Source organism: Cuculus canorus, chromosome 12, assembly GCF_017976375.1.
Source record: "Cuculus canorus isolate bCucCan1 chromosome 12, bCucCan1.pri, whole genome shotgun sequence".
Taxonomy (NCBI): domain Eukaryota; kingdom Metazoa; phylum Chordata; class Aves; order Cuculiformes; family Cuculidae; genus Cuculus; species Cuculus canorus.
In genome coordinates this window covers 17,078,876-17,098,739 of record NC_071412.1, presented here as the reverse complement: position 1 = coordinate 17,098,739, position 19,864 = coordinate 17,078,876, and positions in this window count along the sequence as shown.

Here is a 19,864-nt window from a genome sequence, read left to right as displayed (position 1 = left end):
GAAGAAACAACAAAGAGAGCCGGCGCCGGAGAGGCGCGATTTGAATTTCAATGTGTAATGAGAGGGATGGGGAGATGAGGTTCTGGGAGGAGAGCTGCCAATCTCTCCGCAAAAACCCACGGCCACCCCTTTCCACCCCAGCTCTCTCTGCTCAGGGACCCAAATATAGCTCCAAACAAGCAGCCTGCTCCATCTGCCCCAAAATTCACCCTGACTTGCTCCCCTGGCTTCAGCTCCCTGCCAGATTTTGGCATGGGTGCTTTGCATAGGACACTGCACACCCCCTGCAAAGATGCTCTGGAATTAGACACCATGTGCAGAAAGGCTGGGGGGGCCCAAAAATCCCACCTGAAGGTAGCTGGTCCCCAAGGAGCCTGGCCCAAAGGTCCTGAGCAGCTTTTTGTGTCTGGTGCCTGCAGATGCAGGCTGGGGCGGCCAGGATGCAGGAAGGGAGGAAGGAATGCATGTTGGGGCAGACAGGATGCAGGGAAGGAAGAAAGGATGCAGGTTGGGGCAGACAGGATGCAGGGAGGGAGGAAAGAATGCAGGTTGGGGTGGCCAGGATGCAGGGAAGGAGGGAGGGATGGTCATAGGCTGGGGAGGGAAGGATGCAGGGATGGATGGATGCAGGCTGGGGCGACAAGGATGGAGGGCTCAGCACAGGGACCCCCTTCACCACACTTCTCCATCCTTCCCCCTGCAATCCCTCTGGAGAGTTTTAAGTGAAAATGAATTTGCAGGGGGCTGGAGTTCTAATATATAAGCTACGTCTCACCTTGTTTTCAAGAGCGCATTCATGGGCTCACCCTATTTCACACATCCACAGCTCTAGTTTGCCAGGAAAACCCGCAAAACATGACCCAAGGTCACTCTAAAACTGAGCCAAACCCAGGAAAACAGAAGCCAAACACATTTCTCACCACAGCAAAACAAGCCCAAGAGGGCATAAGGAGCTATGAAATGCCCAAAGCCAAAAGCTGGGCTGAAGCAAAGCCCCCCTGGCCCCATCTGCCCCAGGGAGGAGCTTCAGGGGAGGCTCCCAGCTGCTGGCCCTTCTCTTACAGCACATTTCACATTTTACTCAGGACACGGCTCAGAATTCAGAGGCGGAGAGCCGCCAGCCGGAGAGAATATAAATGCAGCCCCACAGCCTGACGAATGAACAATATCTTTATTAGCATCTTCCTTTTATTATAGGTTATAGGGATTTTTTTTTTCCCTTTCGTTGCCTTCCTCCTCCTTCTTTTATTCCCACAGTGACATTTATGGGACTAGACGGGCAGGATGCCTTTGCACAGCATCCTCCAGGGGACATAAAGCCACGCTGGGGACACGGGTTCCCCTTCAAGGAGAGCAGCAGACAGGTACAGCAAAGCGATTGCAATGGCCAAGAAGCGGCTGGCGCATTTCCCCCATCAGCAGCAAAGTGGGAAAAAACACCCATATGACTTTCCAAGGTTTTTGCTTCTCAAGGAAAGTGTGGAGCTGGGGGCTCATTATCCTGACGAGCCAGACGTCGCAGATGGAGGGACGACAGGCAGAGCTAGACACACTCTCTAGCATCAAATATAGGCAACCCATCTTCTTCCTGCCTTGGAGCCAGCCCATTTACACCACAAATTTACACCACTCCATGATTATTGAGTCAGAGCATCCTTTCACTACTGTGTTCCTGACATTGCATTCCCCCAGGGACCTCCCGTGTTCTCCAGCATCTTCAGCCACTGCAGAGAAAGCTCCCTCCCGTCCCCATGGGCTCCTCTTGGTACCCTGCATCCTGGTGGAGACGGAGATGTTCAGTGACGTGTTTAAAAGCAAGCTGACCTCTTTAGCCATGCATGGATGCTGCTGAACAGCTGGCGGGCCGGGGAAACATCTGCGGCTCCCCCTCCTAGGAGATGCAAACAGCCTCTGGGTGAGGCTGGGAGGCTTGGCAGGATCGGGCCCAGCACGGATGCTGGGGGCTTAGGCAGAGGGATCATGCTTAAAAAAAAAAGGATGCCTGTATAATAATAACTATACCAGCGATGTGCCCATCCCAGCAGAGCCATGAGCTTCCCAAAAGCATTCCAACCTGCTACTGAGATTCCGAAGGAGCAACACGACTTGGTTTGCAAAGAGGAGCAATCCCACGGTTTAATCTCATTCTCTCCCCATGGAGTAAAAATGAATTATTTTTTATTATTATTATCCTTTTTCTTCCCATCCTGTAGGTGAGACTTTGCATTTAGAGGAGAAGAGCAGATTGCAGCTTTTAATTAAAAGCTCTAAGCCTTTTCCTGCTTCGAGTTGCTCTCGGAGCAAGCTCTAAACAACATTCAGCATAGAGGAAGCAGCCCTGACTGCTGCTTTTCTTCAAAAAAAAATAAAAAATAAAATAGCACAAGGCACAGAACAGGGAGTCCTTCCAACAATCTGTTTGCTGTACCCTGGAAAATAATAGCAACCCATATGGAAAGCCCACACAGCCATTTTCCAGGTGCTTTGTATGGCGTGAAATCCATGGAATAAATTACCTGTGTAACAGAGGCGGGGATGCTAGAGATGTGTTTATTGGCTGCATCTCATTCCTTTCGGAGGCAAACACACAGCGCAGTGTTGGATTTCCCCCTCCATGGGAAAAGTCACCCTAAATATCAGCAGTGTCAGGCATCACCGTGGCAGAGCCCTGTTCCCAGCCCAGCTGGGAGCAGCCGAGGAGAGGGGAAAAGGAAAAGGCTGAGAAACGTGTTCCAGGCATATCTGATCACAGGGGGTGGCATTTAATGTTTTTTCTCCTTGTTGCTTGTTTGAGGTGTTTATGGGGTGCCTGGATCCTACAGCTGAGCAGTGGGTACGTTTACAGGCTGCAGTGAGGGAGCAAACCTGGCACTAAAAGAGAAACTGAGGCACAGCGACAACAAGACATTTTGTTTCAGGATGATGCTTGAATCATAGAATGACCCGAGTTGGAAGGGAACCACAAGGATCATAGAGTCCAACTCCTGTCCCTTCATAGGACAACCCCAACTCTCACACCGCCTGCCTGAGGACATCGGCCAAGTGCTTCTGCAATGTTGTCAGCCTTGGTGCTGTGACTGCTTCCCTGGGGAGCTCTCCCAGTGCTCCACCACCCTCAATCAGACACATGAGGGAGACCAGAGTAGCTAAAAAAGTGTTGAAAAGATTCAGTTCTTGGAGATGCCAGCAAAGCTTTGGCTGGTCCATGAATAAAACCCCAAAGCCACTTGCAGGCACACAGGTATCTTTCTCACACGCAAAATTGCACTCCCACATCCCCCTGCGAGGGCAACCAGCTCTTCTTTTAAATGAGGGGATGAAGAACACAGAGAAACGCTCCTAAAGAGGATGCTGCTCTTCGATAGACATTTCCTAAACACCTTGAAAACCTGTTTTTTCTCAGAAAACACATGGTAATTCTGTTCTCCTTCTGCTTGGATGGTTTATTTTGTTTTATTCTTTTCCTGGTCAAAAAGCCCATCAGTTCTGGTACATGCACAAGCTGCCTGACCCTCCCTCCAAGCCGGTGAAGGAGCTGCTGCAGGTCCTGGCACAGGGTCATCACCAGCTTGTAGCATCATCAACTCCTCCACACCCTAAGAAATTCTCTGCATCTCCCTTTGAGCCCCCTAAACTGAAAGGTTTAATCCCTTCTCCCTCCTGTTTTTAAACCCAGAGCAAGCAGATTTCCAAGCCAGAGCCTCCAGGACAGGCTCTGCTCCAGGTCCTTGGATGATTTCACCTCCTGGATGTCACACATGGATGGCAAGGACTGAGACAGGCTCCTGCATCCCAAAACTCTATTAGGGATGCCCCTGCAGGTCTGCTCGGATGGGATGCAAAATTTATTTGATTAAACTGGGAAGTAAATGCTTTTTCAACCTGATGGGAAGAAAAACAAGCCTTGCTTTCTGGAGAGCTGGTGCCAGCATCTTCTAGGGTGAAAATGAACAAACCAGTTTGGTTTCTTCCCTCTCCTCAAAAGCAAAGCATCCAAGAGAGAGCTCGGCAAAGACCGCCACAAACTCATCACAGAAGTTCAAGCTCCCACTCCTCCTCCTGAACCATGCCAATGTGTTTTTCCCACCTCCCCATCCTTAAGCCGCTTACTTAGAGAGAGACGTACGCAAATCCAGACAGAAAATTAAAATAATGTGAAAAAAAAGTAAGACTAATTAAAGCTATGATCATCCCACACTGCAGAAGCATTTTAGCTATTCCTAGCTGATAAATTAGAGGGGGATGGCACCTCGGATGCTTGCCTACCTGGCTGAGCTTTTACAGCCGTTTACCCAGCCTTGCAAACATATTATTTGATGAGGGGAGAGTAATTAGGAAGATGCACCATAAACTTTTATAACTATTCGGTTCTTCCCCTCCCTTCATGTCTGCTCCTACCTCAAAGGCATCACCTAGCGCTATCTTTGATCCCATCTCCTCAATCTCCATTATTTCTCTTTTAAACTCTCGACCCCAGCCTGATAATCCACTCCTTGCACAGTGTCAGCTCTGGTCTCACCCTTTGCTTTTCTTTCAAGCATTTCTAGGCCATGGGCAGGGATGTGGTGCAGGCGGTTTTGTCATAGAATCATGGGATGGTTTGAGTTGGAAGGGATCTTAAAGCCCATCCAGTTCCAACCCCTGCCATGGGCAGGGACACCTCCCACTGGATCAGGTTGCTCTAAGCCCCATCCAACCTGGCCTTGAACACCTCCAGGGATGGGGCAGCCACCACTGCTCTGGGCAACCTGGGCCAGGGTCTCACCAGCCTCACAGGAAAACATTTCTTACTAAGGTCTCATCTCAGTCTCATGTCTTTCAAGCTTTAAACCATTCTCCCTTATCCTGTCCCTGCACTCCCTGATCAAAAGCCCCTCCCCAACTTTCCTGGAGCCCCTTTCAGTACTAGAAGGCCACTTCCCTCCTTCACATCCCCATGGGATATCACATCCTCTGCCACAGATGAAACACAGCTTGGCATGGGGACATGCAGCTCCAACATCTCCCCCAGGTCATGGTTGTGGGGAGTTCTATTTCATTGCAAGGTCTTCAGGGAATTAGTGAAATCCTCTGAAGCCCAGCCAGGAAGGAATCATAGAATGTCCTGAGTTGGAAGGGACCCACAAGAATCATCAAGTCCAACTCCCGTCCCCACATGGGACAACCTCAAAATTCACACCACCTGTCTGAGGGTGTTGCCTAAACACTTATTGACTATTGTTAGGTTTTTGCCTCTAAAAGGGTGACCAGTGGCATTTCAATCCATTGCAGCAGGATGCTAATGGGTAAGATAAGCACGTAATCACACTTGCGGCCCATGCCGGTGCTGCTGGGCTCTGCCCCAGCTCTAGCTCAGCCCCTCACCCCAGTGCTGTCTCCAAGCGAGTCCTTCATCGTAGCCCACCCCACATCCCTTCTGCCACAGCACTGCACACACTCAGGACCATGCCTGGTGCAGACCTTGCACAGGGCAGCACCACCCAGGAGCCCATCCTGACCATCTCAGCTCAGCTGGCACCTGTGTAGGCAAGGACCTCCATCCCACAGATCCAAATCTAGAGTCCAAATCCCACCGCCCAGCAAGGAGAGCGGCACCTCAGAAGTACTAAGCAGCCCCCATGCCTGGCAGCAGCCACGATCTGGGGATGCTGAGCCATAGCCTGCTCCCCACAGAGGATGTTAGCAGGGCCAAAGGGCTCTATAAGAGCTTCAGATTCCACCCAGACAGTGAGAAAAGCAGATTATGTGGTTAACCCACAGCTGGAGGTGAGAGCAGGATGTCCCCACACATCAGGGTTTGCCCCTCCAAGGAAGGGACACACAGCACCCTCAGGAGAAGCCCACAGAGGGGACATCTGTTCCTAGGAGAGGGTTACCACTGCGAAAGCCAAACAACTGACAACCCACAGTACCTCCAACTCAACATCCCACCCACTTCAGCAGCCAGCAACAGCCTCCCCTGCCCTTAAACCCCACTCACCTCATGGTACCTCAGTTTTAGGGGACTGGGGATGGCACACAGAAGGGTCCCTGCAAGGACACACACACTCCTGGGGTCCCCATAGCCCTACAGTTGCTCTAAAAATACAGCTGTCCTCGATTCCCCAGCCCTCTAAAATAGCAGCACCCACAGGTGCTGGCAGTTGGGTTCCTGCCCCAAACCCACCCCAGCTGCTGTAGAAGGAGCAGCAATTAGAAAACCCCAATTAGAAAGCTCAATTTCAGCACATTAAAATGCACTGAGACGGGTGCGGTAGCAGAAGGACGAGTCTGGGTCTGCATCCAGAGAGGCAAACATGAAAGATGCTGAAAGCCCTTGCCTGAGCCAGGAACGGAATCAGAGGATGGACAAGCATAAATAAGTTTTTTCCTCTACTAAAATGACTTTTCCTGTCTCTGATTAATTAAAAATACGTGACCACCAGTTTTTCTAAGCAGTGGCAGGAGCCCCTAATCTCTGCTTCACAGCCCTCAGTTGATGTGGCCAGTGGAAAAGGCTCAGGCACATCATTTTGGGCACCTCCTGACACCCCCATTTTCCTCCTTTGGAGCCATCCTGCTGCAAATAAATAGAACCAGAGACACATTTGCCCCCAAGACACCAACCTCTCTTTTAAATTTGATTAAAATTGAACATGGAACAACCTCATGGGAGGAGGATGGGACAGAGAGACACATGCAGAATACCTTGCTTCCTTCAGAACTCCCCCCAGAAAGACATCATGCAGCCCCTGTCCCCATCCTCACTGGGCAGGGAGCAGCACGTATCTCAGGATTGATATTATTCTCATTTTGGGTGCAGGCTACAAAAACCCCATCGTTTGAGCCCAGGGGAGACCCTCCAAGCTCTCGCCCTGGGCAGACCTTGGGGAAGATGCTCATCTCCAAGATGCCTGTCAGCCTCAGTACCAAATTTACAGAATAAAACCAGCCCAGGGTGTGAAGAATTTAATAATACAAGCTGTTGCGTGACAAAGCCTGGAGAGTAATATCCATATTACGGTTATTATTAAATCGGAGCAGCCTCCTATGTTTTGTCCTGCCTGTAATTTAAATGGATCCTTGGCTATATTTGGGTGCTTTCGCAGGGAAAAAAAACCATGAATTATAGCTGAATAACCATAAAAAGTGTCAGACAAGCAACATTTCTCTTTCTAAAATCTAAATATGAAATATATATATTTTCAGTATTTTATAGGTGTTTGCAACCTCCCAGCACTGCCAAAGACTCCACCACTGCCTTGCTGGGCGCCCTTGGCCCAGTGAAGCAAGCATAGAAACATAGAATCATAGCATTGTTAAGGTTGGCAAAGACCTCTAAGCTCACCCAATCCAACCATCAGCCCAACCTCATCGTGCCTTCTCAACCATCCCAAAGTGCAACAGCTACACGCTTTTTGAACCCCCCCCACAAGTGGAGACTCCACCACTGCCCTGGGCAGCCTCTGCCAGGGCTTCACCACTCTTTCTGTAAAGAAATTTTTCTTTATATCCAATCTAAACTTCCCCTGGCACAATTTAAGGCCATTTTCTCTCATCTTGTTACTTGGGAGAAGAGCCCAGCACCCACCTCGCTCCAACCTCCTTTCTGGGAGCTGCAGAGGGCGATGAGATCTCCCTTCAGCCTCCTCTTCTCCGGGTTAAACATCCCCAGGTCTCCCAGCCACCCCCAGAACCCCTGGGCTCCAGACCCTTCCCAGCTCTGTTCCCTTCCCCAGACGTGCTCCAGCCCCTCAATGTCTTTCTTGTACTGAGAGGTCCAAAACTGAATCCAGGGTTCGAGATGTGGCCTCACCAGTTTCAGGTACAGGGGATGACCTTTTCCCTTGTCCTGCCAGCCACACCATGGCTGATCCAAGCCAGGATGCTGTTGGCCTTCTTGGCTACCTGGGCCACTGCTGGCTCATGTTCAGCCACTGTCAAACAGCACCCACAGGTCCGTTTCCACCAGGCAGCTTTCCAGCCACTCTTCCCCCTACATTGCATGGGGTTGTTGGGACTCAGGTGCAGGAGCTGGCACTTGGTCTTGTTGAACTCCATCCCACTGGCCTTGGCCTATGGATCCAGGCTGTTCGTGTCCCTCTGCAGAGCCTTCTTGTCCTCAGCAGATCAAGACCCCAGGCCAACTTGGTGTTGTCTGCAAACTGACTGAGGGAACATTTGATCCCTCATCCAGATCATGGATAAAGATATTAAACAGAGCCAGCCCTGACGCTGAGCCCTGGGGACACCACTTATGACCAGCCAACAACTGGATTTAACTCCAACAGACACAGCAAGGATATTCCTGTCCAAGCCATGAGCCACCAGCTTCTCTGGGAGAATGCTGTGGGAGACAGTGTCCAAGGCTTCACTGAAATTGAGTCAGACAACATCCACAGCCTTTCCCTCATCCACTAAGCGGTCACAGGGTTGTAGAAGTATATCAGGTTGGTCAAACAGAACCTGCCCTTCAGGAACCCGTGCTGGCTGGGCCCGATCCCCTGGTTGGCCTGCACTTGCCTGGTGAGCACATTCAAGATTAACTGCTCCATACTCTTTCCTGGAACTGAGGTCAGGCTGGCAATGGGAAACTTTGCATGAGGAGAGGATATTTCCCCAGAGGTTCCCCTGAGACATTTCAATCCTCATCTGAGGGAATGTTTTCCTTTCTTCTTCGGCTTTTCAATGTCCCTGCTCATTTACTCAGCTGTTGCTCCCGAGTCCCACTGGCCAGCAGCGTTTGATGAACATCACGGAGCTCCTTCCTCATTAAAACCCGAAGCTCTAAAGTTTAATACCCGATAAAATAAGTAAGAAATAAAAGACCTCACCGGTTTCCCCAACTTCAAAGTGCTTTTGAAGATCAGTCAGAAGAGCACCAGTGGAGTTACAGCCTCCCCCATCAGCCTTCTCTCCTGGGAAGTGGTCAGCCCGCGGCACAGAGCCGGTGGTTGATGGAGAGCAATGGGGGGGTCTCAGCAAGGCCCATGGGAAGGGATTTGGGCTGGACAACTTCATGTGAGAGAGCCCAGAGACCACAGGGTTGGCATTTGCAGGGAATTCATGGCTGGGTGTGTTTAAATGTACCTTTTCTAGCACTAAGAATGCTGTTCCTCATGGAGAATGTTGCTGCGAGGAGCCACTTTGCTATCCCCCAAGTGGAAAATCACCTTAAAATTCGATATTTCATGCAAACACTGTGCAGGAAGACCACAGGGGAAAGGAAAACTTGCCTTCACAAGAGATACCTCGCTCACCAGGCCTGACGAGGAGGTGATGGCCACTGACTGCAATGGGGACGAGCCACGCAAATGCCTTGGTTGGGAAACAAAAGCCAGGCTGGCCCAGGCTCTCAGGAGTGAAGGATTAACATCATTTGCTCTGGCGTGTGAGCAGAGGCGCTGAATTAGCAAAGCCAGGCTCAGAGGCAGGCGCCCAAGCTGGTGACAATGCCGTGACTGAGGTCAGGCCTATTTATAAAGAGGCTGAACTTGGCTTTTCCGCTGGCAAGTTTGCAGAGGGAAAATAACTTCTTGGCTTCACCACCAAGTTTTTGATGGGGAATATCGATCAGCAATGCAACAGTGGAGACAGAAACGAGGCTGGTGGTTCTGAACCGGGAAAGCTGCCGCAGGGGACCACAAGTGAAATGAGTTGTGTCGAGTCAATGTAATTCCTGATGCTGGCTTCCCTGTCTTGCTGGATCCTGGATGGGGGAGGAGGGGTGTCCTTCCTTGTGGGAGCAGAACCCCAGGGCCAAATCTATTCCTTTCTGTGCTATCAGGTTTGGGTTGATGCTTGCTCCCCCACGGGATGCACAAGCAAGCACAGACAGGGTGCCACCCAACCTCAGTGGTGACCAAGGTGCTCCTGACCTTGTGCCTCAGTTTCCCCTTCTGCTGCATGGGGACAAGCAACAGAGGGAGTTGTTAATACAGGAGCTTAGCGAAGCAGAGACCACACCAGAAGAATAATGCCTACCCCTACACATCCAAAATTGATCCCTAAAACCCAAGAGAGGACCTAAATAAAACTGAAATTGAGGGAGGGGATTCTGCTCCCCTATTCTGCTCTCGTGACACCTCACCTGGAGCTCTGCTTTCAGTTCTGGAGTCCTCAGCGCCGGAAGGACGTGGAGCTGTTAGAGCAAGCCCAGAAGAGGCCACAAAGGTGATCCGAGGGGTAGAACACTTCCATACAAGGGCAGGCTGAGAGAGTTGGGGTTGTTCAGCCTGGAGAAGAGAAGGCTGAGGGGAAACCTTGAAGCACCATTCCTGTACCTGAAGGGGACTCCAGAAATCTGGGGAGGGGCTCTGGATCAGGAAGCGCAGGGCAGGACGAGGGGGAAGGATTTTAAACTGAAAGAGGAGAGACTGAGTTGAGATCTTAGCAAGAAATATTTTCCCATGAGGGTGGGGAGGCCCTGGCCCAGGCTGCCCAGAGCAGTGGTGGCTGCCCCATCCCTGGAGGGGTTCCAGGCCAGGTTGGATGGGGCTTGGAGCAATGTGATCCAGTGGGAGGTGTCCCTGCCCATGGCAGGGGATTGGAACTGGATAGGCTTTGAGGTCCCTTCCTACCCAAATCATTCCATGATTCTATGATTCTAAATGGAGGTACCACTGGGAGCCAGAGCTAGCAGAGTCCTTGGTCTGCCTCCAACACTCTCTGAAGGGAATGAAGAAGAGCAAACGAACCCCATAATCCCTAAAGAGCACTTTGTAAGATCAACCTCCCCTTTGGAGCACACCCTGCCTGTCTGTAAAACACTTGGGCTCTCTCAGCCCACCAGATTTGAAAACAGAAAAGAAAAGCTGTTTCCCAGTAGGTGAAAATGAGTTTGCTTCTGGGAGGCAGGAATCACCTTTTCGTGGTAATTGTGAACAAAGAGCATCATTTACTAAATGCCTGTGAGGTGGTTAATTAGCAGAGAAGTGAGAGTCTAGCAATTAAAAGGCATTTTTTCCAATGATTCAGGAAGGCAGGGTCAAGAAATAGAAGCGGAGGAACAGAGAAAGCACTCAGCTTTGGTGTCCAGTGGTGTGTGGGGACAAGGAATGGCTCAGACCCAGGTGTGGCCCTCGATCCACCCCCCTCAAAAATTAAGCAAAGGCACTGCTTGCTTTTTGGGTTAGAGAAACCATTTCCCACATAGTCCTTACACTGCATGGTTGCCCTGTGCCTCAGTTTCCCCATCAGCACCACTAACTGGTATGGATGCGGGGGAGATGATGCTGTTGGTGCCGCTCCCAACTGAAAACCATCTGCTTCATGATATCCCGTTCCTCTCCCTGTGAGCATGTCTAACCTCACTTATCCCCCTGCTGAGGCCCTTCCTTGGGAACACAGCTGCCACATCCCCTCCTGTTTGTCCTTAACACCCCCAGGTCTACCTCGGCGGCATTACAATATCAGATGGATTTCAGCAAAGCCCCAGCCCTCTGCACTGTCGGGACCATCCCTATTTAATGGGTTATTTGCTTCCCCTTTCTGCTCTGCCACATTTTAGCATCTGCAAATATGTCCAAGCACTTATTTTTTGTATAATTTTTCAGCTCAGTGACAAATATAGCAAAGAGCAGAAGAGCAACACCAACAATCTCTCCATTAACCGGCTTTTAATCCATTTAACACGGGTTGCGCAGGGCTGGTGCGATGCTGGATTTTTATCAGGCTGGGATGCATGATTAAGTCAAATGCCTCACAGAAGTCAAAGTGCATTAAGTCAAGTTATCTTTATCAGCCAACCTTGCGATTTAATAAGAAAAATAGTCTTGAGGTTGCTTGGCAAGAGCAGGCTCCAGCGTCGCTGCAGGTGGCAATAACCCTCCATCCTGCCTGCTCTGGGATTGAGAAACACGTGTCATGCCCCTGAATTCATCCCGCCTGTCATTTAGCAGCATCGCTTTAGCATGTGGAGGGGATTTTAATACCCATTTAGGGAAAAGTGAGCCTTGGAAAGGGCTCTCCTCCACTCCATGAACAAGGGATTGCTGACCTGGAAGGTCCAGGGTGCTGGGAGAGGGCAGCACCCCTGGGGGAGCCCAGAAGGGGACCAGTTCCCTTCATCCTCAAAGCCATACACGTTGGGGACAAAAGCAGGTGGCAGATAAGGACACCTCGGGCACAAGGGGAAGAGCACAGTGCTGGCAAGAGCTGCTAGGAATGTCCTGCGAACATCATGGGTCAGGATGTGGTGCTGCCCATTTGGGATCTCCAGAGATGGGTAAAGGTGATAACCCGTGGGCACACAAGGGAAGAATTGGCTGCAGTGAGGGGTGACTGGAGAGACACTACCGTCCTTCCAGCCTCCTCAGCCTTGCTGGAGCAAATCAAGGTCAATTCCTATGGAGGATCCCACAGCATATGCCCACAAGACACTGTCTCCTGGTCCCAGTAAGTCAATGCAACTCCAGAACCAGGAGACTCCAATCTTCAGCAATGCAGGACTACCCCAAAAAAGCAACTCTACTGTCCCCACGTCCCTGCCATGAGTCTCCGGATACAAATCATCAGCTATAAAACATTCTGACTGGCAGGACTTCCCTTCTGCAAGCTTTCCAGGCATAGACAACAGCTGAGCAAGGAGAAAGGGAGGAAGGAGAGAGAGGACAGACTACAGAGGAGAAAGTAGACTTGTCCTGTTGGATAAAGCTGGAACGATGAGTATTCAGATGGGGGATGGGAACACCCTCCCACCTCTGAAGGGTAAGGTTTCTGCTCTGTCCTAAGAAAACACCACCAAAACATTTTGTTCTGGGTGGTTTGAAAGCATTGAAATGATGAATAAATCCTGGATGCACCATGGAAACAGGTACAGTAAATCCTGTGCTCTCTAAATCGCATCTCTCCAACTTCATCCCACCCCTAAAGCACTGCCGATACCTAATGACCCCAAGTCCCTAAGGCAGAGCAAGGACTAAAATCCTTCTTTGCACTCACCGTCTCGCCCCCGCCCCAGCCTAGCACCCCCGGCTTCCCACAAGGACTTTTTCTTGCTGTGTTTGACCTTTCTGTTCAATGTTTCATAAACTCCACACAAGATTTAAGTTCAGGCTTTTGGGAGCAACACGTTAAGGCAGGAATTAGAGGGAAAGCACCAAAGCGGCACTACCTGGGATGAAATTCCCTATCTGATCATAATGATTTGAAGCAGATAAAAATTGATGCTTGGAGGTTGATGGCAACACTCTAAATGACTTCACCCACCTCCCCAACCCCCTTTTTAAATATCCCAGTTCAAGGAAATGAGTGTGCGTAATGAAATCAGAACAGCTCAGATTGCCCACAGATGCTGGGATGTACCTCCTCTTCTGCAGAGGGATTTGCTCTAATGGCATCTCCTGGGCTGGGCAGCACAGCACCAGATTTGAGCATCTCTGTGTCAGATGGTCTGGGGTACTGCAGGCCTCCTTTTCTACATGAGAAATGTGGACAGCATCCATTTTTCACAGCCAGACTGCTGATGGCAAACTATTCACATGGCTGGAAGCCTCCACGTGCTGAGGGATACTCAGTCATTGTAGCATGCAAGCAGCACTTTGAAGGCCATCGACATGCAGCCAACATCTGTGTCTGCATTAGTTTTTGTTTCTTTCCTCCCTCACTGAGTAGATTTGTCCATTCCCAAGAGCTCACCATGAACCAGAGAGGGTTTTGCGCTGGTCCCCAGCACTGCAGAGCAACTTGGTTGCAACCGTTGGCAGCAAATGGGCCATTCCTTCAACCCTAGCAACCCTAGCTCAGATTCAGGGTAGGTTTCCCTTTGTTTGGTCCTCACAAGAGCATATCGTGGGACTCTTCACAGACCTATCTCAGCAGATCTAACTTGAAAATGCCTCCTAGAATCATAGAATGCTTTGGGTTGGAAAGAACTTCAAAGCCCATCCAGTTCCAACCTCCTGCTATGGGCAGGGACACCTCCTACTAGACCAGGCTGATCAAGGTCCCGTCCAAGCTGGCTTTGAATGCATCCAGTGAGGGAGCATCCATAACTCCATAACTTGCCCTCTTCAGATACTGGAAGGCCACTATAAGGTCTGCCCAGAGCCTTTTCTTTCTCAGGCTGAACTTTCTCAGCCTGTCCTCATAGCTGAGGTGCTCCAGCCCTTGGATCACCTTTGTGGCCTTCTTGTGGACCCATTCCAACAGTTCCATATCATTCTTATGTTGGAAATTTCAGGACTGGATCATAGAATCATTAAGGTTGGAAAAGATATCTGAGATCATCAGGTCCAACAATCAACACAAAACCACAAAGGAGCACTAGGTGCTTCTACGGCTTATGGTGGCTCTGCTTATGGGTGAATGGTGGGAGCTTGAAGAGCAGTGTTTGGACACGCTGCATCGTGGGATGCAGAGGTCAACCCAAATCAGCTCTTTGGTACTGATGCTCTTCACTGGGTTCGGTGGGAGGAAGGACAGAAGGTACCAGTGTAGACCAGTGTCTATCCCCACATGGAGCAGGTAACAGTATGGATATTTCATTTAGGGAACAAACCAAACATTTGAGTCAAAGAAACCGTATTTCAGTTGCTCTGAAACAGAAATTTTTGCAGAAAGCTTCAGGAAAATCAAAGAGAAAAAAAATGGGCTGAGGACAAGCGGAGCTATTTTCTTTGCCTCAGGATGATGTGTGTTTCTTTGCCCCAGAGTGGCATGTGCTATTTCAGGGTATATTCTCTATTTAGTTTGATTTTTAAATGGGGAAAAAAAAAAAAAAAGAAAAAAAAAAAAGGAAAAAGTCAACCTGGTTGTTTTTTGAAATTAGTGATGTGCCGGGATGGCAGAAACAAATCATTTCATTGAAAAGAAAACAAAAAAGGCAGGATGAAAGATTTCAGAAGTTCCTCCTTCACTTCCCACAAGGGCAAACGTTGACCCAATGCTCCCTGCACCCCTGAAACGCCAACGCCCACATATTGTACTCACAGAAAAAGCTGCATGGACAGCCACGACCAGGCTTTTATGGATGAGTCCTGGCTGGTGGGACCACTGTGAGGGTAGATGTCCAAGCAACTCCTAGATCCTGCTTCTTGGTCCATACCTCTAAATGGTACCACCTCCATCCATGCTCAGATTTGCAGGATCCTCACAGTGATCAATATTGAGCCTCGCCCTTAGGAAGGACTCAGGACACTGTCTTTGCTTGATTTTGGGGTAAGCATGGATGAAGGCCCCTATTCTGGAGCAGGGAGCAGCACCTCCATGCATTGGGTGTGGAAGCTGGAAGGGACCCCACTCCTCGCAGGGATGATATGTGTATCTCACCATCTCCCTTGTTTATCGGCAAGTTTACTAGGGGAAATCTAACCACCATTTTGGAGTTAATCCCTCAAAACAAATCCTTGCAAATCCTTTCATCCAGAAGTTTATTAATATTAGCTCCTCTCGAGCAGAAGTGAATTAAGTGCCTTTACCTCCCATTTGGCTTTTTGTTCCTCTTCTCCTCGCTGCTGTTAACGGGAGCAATTCAATTAAGGAAGAAATGACTTCCCAATAAAAATCCTTCCTTGCTGCCTCCCTCCTCCTTCCGCTCAAGGACTAATAATGTTTAATTGGGGAAATGAGCTCAGCCGGTAGTGCTGGTGGGGGCGAGGAGAGGGCCCAGCGGGCTCTGAGCATGGGCAGAGGGTCTTGACTCATCCCAGAAAAGGCAGATGCTTGACTGGGAAACCCCAGGAATGGAATGGAACAGAATCATTCAGGTTGGAAAAGACTTCTAAGCTCATCCAGTCCAACCATCAACACAACATCACTGTGGGAGACTCCACCAGTGCCCTGGGCAGCCTCTGCCAGTGCTTTACCACTCTTTCAATGAAGAAATTTTTCCTTGTATCCAATCTAAACCTCCCCTGGCACAATTTGAGGCCAATTCCTCTTGTCCTATCCCTTGTTATTTGGGAGAAGAGCCCAGCACCCAGCTCATTACAACTTCCATTCTGAGAGCTGCGGAGAACAACGAGGTCTCCCCTCAGCCTCCTCTTCTCCAGGCTAAACATCCCCAGGTCCCTCAGCTGCTCCTCGTAAGTCTTGTTCTCCATATTCTTCACCAGCTTCATTGCCCTCCTCTGGACACATTCCAGCAGCTCCCATAACTCACCAGGGAAAGGTCTTCCAACCCCAAACCCTTTGTCTCAGTGCCCAGCCAATACCATCCCGCTTTGTTCATGGAAAGGAGAACTCTTGAGGGCTTCACCAAACAGGGGCTGTGGACGGCAGGCAATGCCTGCCAGCTGCCCAGACACTCACTGCTACTCAAAAAGTCCCCAAACCTCCTCTGTCTTCATGAAAAAAAACAAAGGAATTGTAGCAGGTCCACCAGGACACAGATCTGATCTTGGCACCAGCAGAGGTGGTTGTGGTGGTGGGCTCAGGACCTCCATCCAGCACCGTGCAATTGGAAAAAGGGGATAATAACAGCAACAAGGCTTGAAAACAGAACAACAAGCTATGGGTGTAGCAAAAGTACAAGCCCCCTCCCAGAGGGGCTCCAAGAGGTCCCCAAGGGGTCCAAGCCCCTCTCCAAGGAATCCAAGCCTGCCTTTGCAGATTTCATCTCCAAGCATTATGCTGCCGCAGGCTTTGTCCCCGACAAGCGGCACTGGAAGAGGAGGCTCAGCCTGCCCAGGGAGCGGTGCCGCCCGTCAGCTCAGCTCCGTCGCAAAGGCTACGGCATTTCCCAGCTGTCAGAAAGGATTTGTTCAGTGCTGCACGCTCCCTCCTCCACTTCCTGCGGTGACAGCTCTTCTCCTAAACCTGGGGTTAGCCTGGGGAAGGAGGTTGCATCTCTCTGTCCAGTCCAGGCTCCTTCCATGCATTTGGCTTCTACCCATCTGCATCAGTGGCAGGAGGACACAATGGACCAAAGATGCTCAGCCGCAAGCTAAGGTGCTACATGCAGGGAGAAGACAGATGCAGGCAGGGACAGGGAGGAGATCCAGGATACAGAATATGCTGCAGCCTGGGAGAGCTGTCTCAGAGAGGCACATTTAACACTAACGCACATGATACATGCCCATCATCTCCACAGAGCTCCTACTGAAGTTGAGGGGCTACGAAACCCCATGACCCCCTCTATTTGGGGTGTCCCACTTACTGGCCAAACTCTGCCTCTGCCATCCCTGCTCCAGCACAAGCCCAGACGCAAGAAATTGCACTGCACCTTCACCAGGAGTGAAATTCTTTACTGTTGAACTGATGTGAGAAAAAGTCATGATATGTGGTCTGGAATGACCTCTTGACATGCTCCAGTTGCACATCACCCCAGGGCCTGTGTGCACCCAGCAATGGAGACCATCCTCATGCCCTTACTTACAGTTTCCCATGGTTCTCCTTCCAAAATATCCCCTTCCTCAGCCCTCGGTGTCATTCCACAACGCGTTCCTGCCGTGCCTGAGGATGCATTGAGGGGCATCACTTGCCCTGGATGCCAGCAAGGAAGGGTGAGGGATGGACACACAGCCTCACACAGCACCAAGAGAGGTGATAGAGCTTCCGAAGGGCTTGGGAATCCCTTCAGGAGGAAATGTCTCAGCAGCAGTTACTGTAATTGGTGAGACAGGTTTGTTGGGCAGAGGGTGGTTCAGATCAGGACAGATGCCTGTAGATGTTTCACAAGGGCATTTCAGGCCAAGCAAAGTTCTGGCCCCAGTCTTGGGGCTGGTGGCCCTGCATGCTTCCCAGGTGGCCTTTGGGTTGGCAGAGGGCAGAGATGGTACTGCCAGCACAAAAAGGGCTGTGTGATGCTCTGGCAGGGATCACGTCACCTGGACTGACCTGTCTTTATTGCAGGAGGGAACTCAGAACCACACAACTTCACCTCCAGCTTAGTCTATCATGTTGGCCAGTGACTGCCTCTTCTGAGAGCTGCTGGTAAGCTTCCAAGACAGGGCTGCAGCAAAGAGAGCTGCTCATGAAAGAACACTTCCATAAAGCAAAGTAGACTGAGCATGCCAGCGGTGAAGAAGGTTTCGTTTCCTACCTCTGCCTCTTTATATCCCTCTGGAGATAGATTCACAATGGTCGCATCATCACCAGGACCTGCACCTGGGTGTCCTCCACAAACATGTTCCTTCCAGACTATTAAGTTCAGACCCTGAAGTTTTCCACACACACAGAGGTCCCATCTTTATCCCATCAGGGTGCTTACACCCAGCCCATGCCCCAGCAAGTCAGGTCTCACCTTACCATAGCTGACTTAAAGAAACAGCAACCGTGCTCATCCAGGCACATCTGCACAGGGGTCATCACCTGAGGAACAGCAAAAGCTTGGGACTAGTCACAGTCTCATAGAACATCCTGAGTTGGAAGGGACCCACAGGGATTGAGTCCACTGCCTGCCCCCACACAGGGCAACCCTGAAATTTACACTGTGTGTCTGAGGGATTGGCCAAATGCTTCCGGAATATTGTCAGCCTTAGCATCATGACTGCTTTCCCAGGGAGCTGTTCCAGTGCTCCATCACCCTCTGGGTGAAGAACCTTTCCCTAATATTTAACTTAACCCACCCCTGGTCCATCTTCCTGCCATTTCCTCCAGTGCTATTATTGGTCACCAGAGAGAAGAGATCAGTGCCTGCTCCTCCTCCGCCCCTTGCGCTGAAGCTGTAGACCACCATAAGGTCTCCCCTCAGTCTCCTCTTCTCCAGGTTGAACAGACCAAGTGACTTCAGCTGCTCCTCATATGGTTTCCCTTCTAAACACTCAACCAGCTTTGTGGCCTCTGGACACTCCCCAGTAGCTTTACATCAACAAGGATACGCTGGAATCCTTGAGGTGGGGTGGGAATGGGACTGTCCCCCGTCCTGAGGCTGGAAACAGTAAAAAAGCCCCAAGGATGAAGCTCTCTGCATCAACATTTTCTTCTCCCGTGCAAGGGGAAGACACCAAGCTGCTCCACAGGGCAGGTAATACAGCAAGCAGCCAGCCTTCGCCCCTCCTTGGGCTTTGCTGATGGGATGGCTGCTCATTAGCGAGTAGCGCTAATTAAGAGGAATGAACCTAATTAGCAAGAGCAGAGTGAACAGCCACCACCTGCTCCCCTTTGCACCAGGAGCAGTTTTACAGGGGATTATTCGGCTTCTGGACCATGTTGAGGGTAGTAAATGCTGGCCAGACGCATGTCCCACCTGGGATGAAGCAGCTCCTCGGAGACACACAGGCATTTGCAGACCCAGATCACAGGAGTTTCAGCAGAAATCAGGCTTCATTTTTCCTAATGACAGTCACAGAAAAGTACAGTTGAAAGTATTTTCAACCCTTTGACGTGCCTGCCTTTGATTTCTTCAAAACAAAATGAGGTTTCCACAAATAAATTAATTTCTTTTTAACAAGAAGTTTCTTGTCAGGTCCTCTGACACCTGCTGACCCAAAATGGAAACTTTTAAATATATTTTTTTCTGAAAAAAATAAAAATATTCAGTTCACATTGACCCAAATTCTGAGATTTTTTATTATTAGTTTCAACTCTGGACAGTGACTGGAAGAAACAGGTGCCCTCCCAGCACCAAGGGACACTCAGCTAATGCTACCAAACATTGGGAGAACAGAAACATTATAAACCATCCAAGTGGGATCAGCAATTCCTGCCTCTGAAGGAGGCTAAGAGAAGATGTGGAGGCTTGCAAGCAGCAATATGAGACCATAGAGATGCTCTTCCTGTGTTTAAAAACTCATTGCTGGTTTTAGCACAGGAATGCTAGAGGCTGAATCCAGACCATGATGCTTAAAACCCCCTTGAAACCTCTTCTCCACGAGCTGGTGAAGCCCATTTTGTCCTCCAGAGCATCCTGCAGCAAGGAGTCCCACGAGTGAACATCCCATTGCAGTGAAATGCACTAAAAACCAGGTGATTTGGGTTTCTTAATTAAATTAAAAGACATAAA